The sequence below is a fragment of the Orcinus orca genome, chromosome 1 (assembly GCF_937001465.1).
Source record: "Orcinus orca chromosome 1, mOrcOrc1.1, whole genome shotgun sequence".
Taxonomy (NCBI): domain Eukaryota; kingdom Metazoa; phylum Chordata; class Mammalia; order Artiodactyla; family Delphinidae; genus Orcinus; species Orcinus orca.
In genome coordinates, this window is record NC_064559.1 from 189,073,493 (window position 1) to 189,079,913 (window position 6,421).

The 6,421-nt window shown below is 55.2% G+C and overlaps 1 long non-coding RNA gene across 1 annotated transcript; it reads right to left on the reverse strand.

Annotated features, from left to right (window-relative positions):
- Positions 1–1,309: 1,309 nt before the first annotated feature.
- Positions 1,310–2,811, reverse strand: LOC125965348 (uncharacterized). The gene is made up of 3 exons (XR_007479152.1): positions 2,776–2,811; positions 2,449–2,504; positions 1,310–1,334 (listed from the first exon to the last, which is right to left on the reverse strand). It is a non-coding gene; the product is annotated as an uncharacterized LOC125965348 (long non-coding RNA).
- Between the last annotated feature and the right edge of the window lie 3,610 nt (positions 2,812–6,421).

The following is a 6,421-nucleotide window of genomic DNA, read 5'->3' on the forward strand; positions in this document are numbered from 1 at the left end:
GGGAGGAATCATCTGAGCAGAGGAAGCAGGCAAGAATAAGCATGGCTCAATTGGGGAACAGGGAAAAGAACAGAGAAGATTTAAGATGGGAGGAGATATGATAGGCACAGGAGAAAGGACCTTGATTAATCTCTGCATTCAAATTCTGACTACTATTTTCTGTGTGACTCTGGATAAATGACTTAGCTTCTTTGGGCCTCTGTTTTCCATAAAATAGGGATCAAAATGTCTACCTCACAGTGTTCTTGTGGAGTTGAAACAAATATGCATTAGGTCCTACAATATGAAATTATTGATATTTGACTACTTTTGACGTATAAATGCTACAGAAGCCTAAGCCCAGGTGACAAAAATCCCAGGAGGCCCTGTCCCGCCCCAGCCCTGACTGCTCCCTCCAGGGATGAGGTCCAAATTTGAATGTGTAAGGGTTGTGGCTCTTTTGCATCAGAAGATATCATGTCTGCTGTCCCTGCTTTAACTGTGCCCTGCTGGCCTGTTCATAGCCTGGCGTCCTCTCAGGTGGCACCAAAGAGCCTGCGACCTAGGAAGCACAGAGAATTTCTCAGATGTTGCCACAAGGCAGCTGCAGCTAGCATTGCAGATCAAGGCTTCAGGGCTCTCATTTTCTTTATTTTTCCAGACAATCAAAACCTTTTACCTGACAATCTGCCTGATACCAGATGGATGTGGGAACTGGATTTCTGGAAGGCAGGTCTTGGCAATGTCCCCAGTGGATGTGTAAACCTTCCTCATATCCAGAGCTCCCAGGGCACCTTTGAGGAGGTGGGGATGGGGGCAGGAGGGCAGGAGCCTGAAGGGAGAAGGCAGATGAGGTGTGGATGCCAAGCAGTCTGTTTACTCCCTTTTGCTGCAGGTTACCTTTAAATGGGATAAAATCATCCTCTAATCCCCTTTATCTCTGTTCAGCCCTTCTAGAAAAGAGCTACTTGACACTTTAGGTGAGTGTAAATATGTAGGAATGAAAGGCACATGATACTCAGTGGAAACTGAAGGATGGAGATATCTGAGAGCATGTACATTATGTGCCTCCTTCATGTCTTGAAAATGAAACCACGTGAGGTGAAGGGAGAGCAGATGCCTTGATTGTGTGAGAAGTATCTCAGGATACACTCACATGTCCCTATTCTCGGGGTGGGTATGGGGGGCTTGGCCCTTGTGTCCTCCTCACACATGTCTCCCCAGATAGGCAGAGAGACATGAACCTCCCTCACCTCACCTCACCTCACTCACCTCACCTCCCACACCTCACCTCCCTCCCTCCCTCACATCACCTCCCTCACCTCCCTCACCTCACCTCACCTCACCTCCCTCACCTCACCTCCCTAACCACACCTCCCTCACCTCACCTCTCTCCCTCCCTCACATCCCTCACCTCACCTCCTTCACCTCCCTCTCCTCACAGCCCTCACATCACCTCCCACACCTCACCTCACCTCCCTCACCTCACTTCACCTCCCTCAACTCACCTCCCTCACATCCGTCACCTCACCACCCTCAACTCGCTCAAAACACCAACCTCACCTCACCTCCCTCACCTCAATTCACCTCCCTCACCTCACCTTCCTCACCTCCATCACCTCAGCTCCCTCACCTCAGCTCCCTCACCTCCCTCGTCTCATCTCCCTCAACTCCCTCACCTCACCTAACCACCCTCACCTCATCTCAATCACCTCCCTCACCTCACCTCAACTCCCTCACCTCATCTGCCTCAACTCATCTCCCTTCCTTCCTCACCTGACCTCCCTCACTTCACCTCCATCACCTCACCTCCCTCACCTCCCTCAGCTAACCTCCCCCCTCTATCACCTCATCTCTCTCACCTCAACTCCCTCCCTCCCTCACCTCCTTCACCTCCCTCACCTCCCTCAACTCACCTCCTCACTTCACCTCCCTCCCTCCCTCCATCACCTCATCTGCCTCACCTCCCTCAAATAACCTCCCCCTCCCTCACCTCAACTTCCTCACCTCAACTCCTCCCTCCCTCACCTCCTTCACCTCCCTCACCTCCCTCAAATCACCTAACTCACCTCACTTCCCTCACCTCCCTCACCTTCCTCCCTCACTCACCTCACCTCCCTCCCCTCCTCTCCCAAACCTCCCTCATTTCACTTCACCTCCCTCACTACACCTCCTTCACCTCCCTCACATCACATCCCTCACCTCACCTCACCTCCCTCACCTCAACTAATCTCCGTCACCTCACCTCCCTCACATCCCTCACCACACCTCCCTCACCTCGCTCACCTCACCTCCCTCACCTCACCACCCTCAACTCCCTCACCCACCTCCTCGCCTCTCTCAACTACCTCACCTCACCTCTCTCACCTCACATCTCTCACCTCCCATACCTCACCTCACCTCACTTCCCTCACCTCACCTCCCTCACACCCCTAACCTCACCCACCTCCCTCACATCAACTCCCTCACCTCACCTCACTCACCTCATCTCCCCTCCCTCACCTCACCTCCCTCACCTCCCACACCTCAACTCCCTCACCTCACCTCTCACCTCACCACCCTCAGCTCCCACCCTAACCTCCCTCACCTCACTCAACTAACCTCAACCCCATCACCTCACCTCCCTCCCTCACCCCCCTCACCTCACCTCTCTCAACTCACCTCACCTCTCTCACCTCACCTCCCTCACCTCACCTCCCTCACCTCACCTCCCTCACTTCCCTCCACTCACCTCCCTCACTACCCTCACCTCACCTCCCTCACCTCTCTCACCTCACCTCCCTCACATCACCACACCTCCCTCACCTCACCTCACCTCCCTCACCTCACCTCCCTCCCTCACCTCCCTCACATCGGTCACCTCACCTCACCTCCCTCACCTCACCTCCCTCACCTCACCTCCCTCCCTCACCTCCCTCACATCGGTCACCTCACCTCACTTCCTTCACCTCACCTCCCTCCCTCACCACCCTAAACTCCCTCACCTCACCTCCTACCCTCGCCCACCTCCCTCACCTCAACTCCCTCACCTCACCTCCCTCACCTCACCTCCCTCACCTCACCTCACCTCCCTCACATCCCTCAACTCACCTCCCTCCCTCGCCCACCTCCCTCACCTCACCTCACTCACCTCACCACCCTCAGCTCCCTCACCTCACCTCACCTAAACTCTCTCACCTCAACTCCCTAACATCACCTCCCTCACCTCACCTCTCTCCCTCCCTCACATCCCTCACCTCACCTCCTTCACCACCCTCTTCTGACATCCCTCACATCACCTCCCATACCTAACCTCACCTCCTTCACCTCACCTCACCTCCCTCACATCACCTCCCTCACCTGCCTCAACTCACCACCCTCACATCTCTCACCTCACCTCCCTCACAACCGTCACCTCACCTCCCTCACCTGACCTCAACTCCCTCACATCACCTCACCTCCCTCACCTTTCCTCACCTCCCTCACCTCACCTTCCAAACCTCTCCTCACCTCCCTTACCTCAACTCACCTCCCTCACCTTACCTCCCTAACCTACCTCACATCACCTCACCTCCTTCACCTCTCTCACCTCACCTCCCTCACGTCACTTCTCCTCCCTCAACTCACCTCACCTCCCTCACCTTACCTCCATCACTTCGCTCACCTCACCTCCCTCACATCCCTCACCTCACCACCCACACCTTAGCTCCCTCACTTCCCTCACCTCACCTCCCTCACCTCATCTCACCTCCCTCACCTCACCTCCCTTCACTCACCTCTCTCACCCCCCTCACCTCCCTTACCTCACCTCCCTCACCTCATCTCCCTCACTTCACGTCACTAACCTCCCTCACCTCACCTCGCTCACATCCCTCATCTCACCTCCCACACCTCACCTCACATCCCTCACCTCACCTCACCTCCATCACCTCACCTCACCTCCATCACCTCACCTCCCTCACCTCCATCACCTCACCACCCACACCTTAGCTCCCTCACCTCCCTCACCTCACCTCACATCCCTCACCTCACCTCCCAAACCTCCCTCACCTCACCTCACGACCCTCACGACCCTCACCTCCATCACCTCATCTCCCTCACCTCAACACCCTCACCTCACGACCCTCACCTCTATCACCTCTCTCAACTCATGTCCCTCACCTCATGGCCCTCATCTCCCTCACCTCACCTCTCTCACCTCACCTCACCTCCCTCACCTCACCTCCCTCACCTCCCACACCTCTCCTCACTTCCCTTACCTCACCTCACCTCCCTCACCTTACCTCACTCATCAACCTCACCTCTCTTCCCTCACCTCACCTCACATCCCTCACCTCACCTCACCTACTTCACCGCACCTCCCTACCTCATCTCCCTCACCTCCTTCACATTGCCTCCCTCACCTCACCTCCCTCACCTCATGTCCCTCACCTCCCTCACCTCATGTCCCTCACCTCAGGCATCAGTTACCTCACACCAGATGGCCCACATAATAAAATGTGAGGATCCCAGCAGTTGTGACCTTACATCCTTGGGTCTTCATCATCAATGGGATGAGGCTCCCAGCAGTTTGAATCTAACACCAGAGGGCCCACGTCACAAAAAGTTGAGTAACCCAGCAGGATCAATCTCTCACCAGAGGGGCCACATCACCAAGAGGATGGGAACGAGGAAGGAATGACCTCACACTAGGGGGCTTACATCATAAAAATGTGAGGAAACCAGAAGTTGGGACCTAACACAAGAGGGCCCACATCACCAAGGGGATGAGGCACCCATCAGGATCCACCTCACACCAGAGGGCCCACATCACCAAGGGGATGTGTGGCAACCATCTGGATCCACCTCACACCAGAGGACCCACATCCCCATTGGGATAGGTACCAGGCAGGAGTGACCTAACACCAGAGGGCCCGCATCATAAAAAGATGAGGAACCCAACACATGTGACGTCAAACCAGAGGGCCCACATCACCTAGGGGATGTGGCAACCATCTGGATCCACCTCACACCAGAGGACCCACATCCCCATTGGGATAGGTACCAGGCAGGAGTGACTTAACACCAGAGGGCCCGCATCATAAAAAGATGAGGAACCCAGCACATGTGACGTCAAACCAGAGGGCCCACATCACCAAGGGGACGAGGCACCCAGAAGGATCCACGCACAGCAGAGGGCCTACATCACCAAGGGGTTGGGTACCAGGCAGGAGTGACCTCACACCAGAGGGCCTATATAATAAAATGGTGAGGAATCCTGCAGTTGGAACTTTAAAACAGAGAACCCCATCACAAAGGGGTTGAGGCACCCAGCAGGAACCACCTCACACCAGAGGCCCCACATCCCCAAGGGTATGGGAACCAGGCAGGAGTGAACTCACACCAGAGGGCCCACATCATGTAAAGGTGAGGAACCTAACAGTTGTGACCTCACATCAGAGGGCCCACATCACCAGGGGGATGAGTCACCCAGCAGAAACCACCTCACACCAGATGGCCTACATCACCAAGGGGATGGGAACGTGGAAAGAGTGTCCTCACACCGTTGGGCCAACATCATAAAAAGTGAGGAAACCAGCTGTTGAGACCTTACACAAGATGGCCCACATCACCAAGGGGATGCGGAACCCATCAGGATCCACCTCACACCAGAGGGCCCTCATGACCAAGGGGATGGGTACCAGGCAGGGGTGACCTCACACCAGAGGGCCCACTTCGTAAAACTGTGAGGAACCCAGCAGAGGTGACCTCAAACCTGAGGGCCCACATCACCAAGGGTAGGAGTCACCCAGAAGGATCCATGCACATCAGTGGTCCCAAATCACCAAGGAGATGGGAAGCAGGCAGGAATTACCTCACACCAGCGGGCCCACATCATGAAAAGTTAAGGAACCCAGCAGTTGTGACCTCCAAAATGAGGGCCAACATCACCAAGAGAATGAGGCAACCAGCAGGATCCACCTCAAACCAGAGGGTCCACCCCAAAAAAAGGTGAGGAACCCAGCAGGATCCATCTGACACCAGACAGCCCACATCACCAAAGGGATGAGGCAGCAAGCAATATACACCACCCAACAGAGGGCCCACACCACCAAGGGAATGGGTCCCTGGCAGGAGTGTCCTCACAACAGTGGGCCCACATCATATAAAGTGAGGAACCCAGCAGTAGTGACCTTACACTAGAGGGCACCCATCACCAAGGGGATGAGGCTCAGAGAAGCTTCCACCTAACACCAGAGGGCCCACATCACCAAGGGGATGGGAACTAGGCAGGAGTGACCTCACACCACAGGTCCCATACCTTAAAATATTGAGGAACAGAGCAGTTGTGACATCACACCAGAGAGCCAACATCATCAAGGGAATGAGGCACCCAACAAGATACACCTCACACCACAGGGCCCACATCACCAAGGGGATGGGTATCAGGAAGGAGTGACCTCACACTAGAAGGCCATCATCA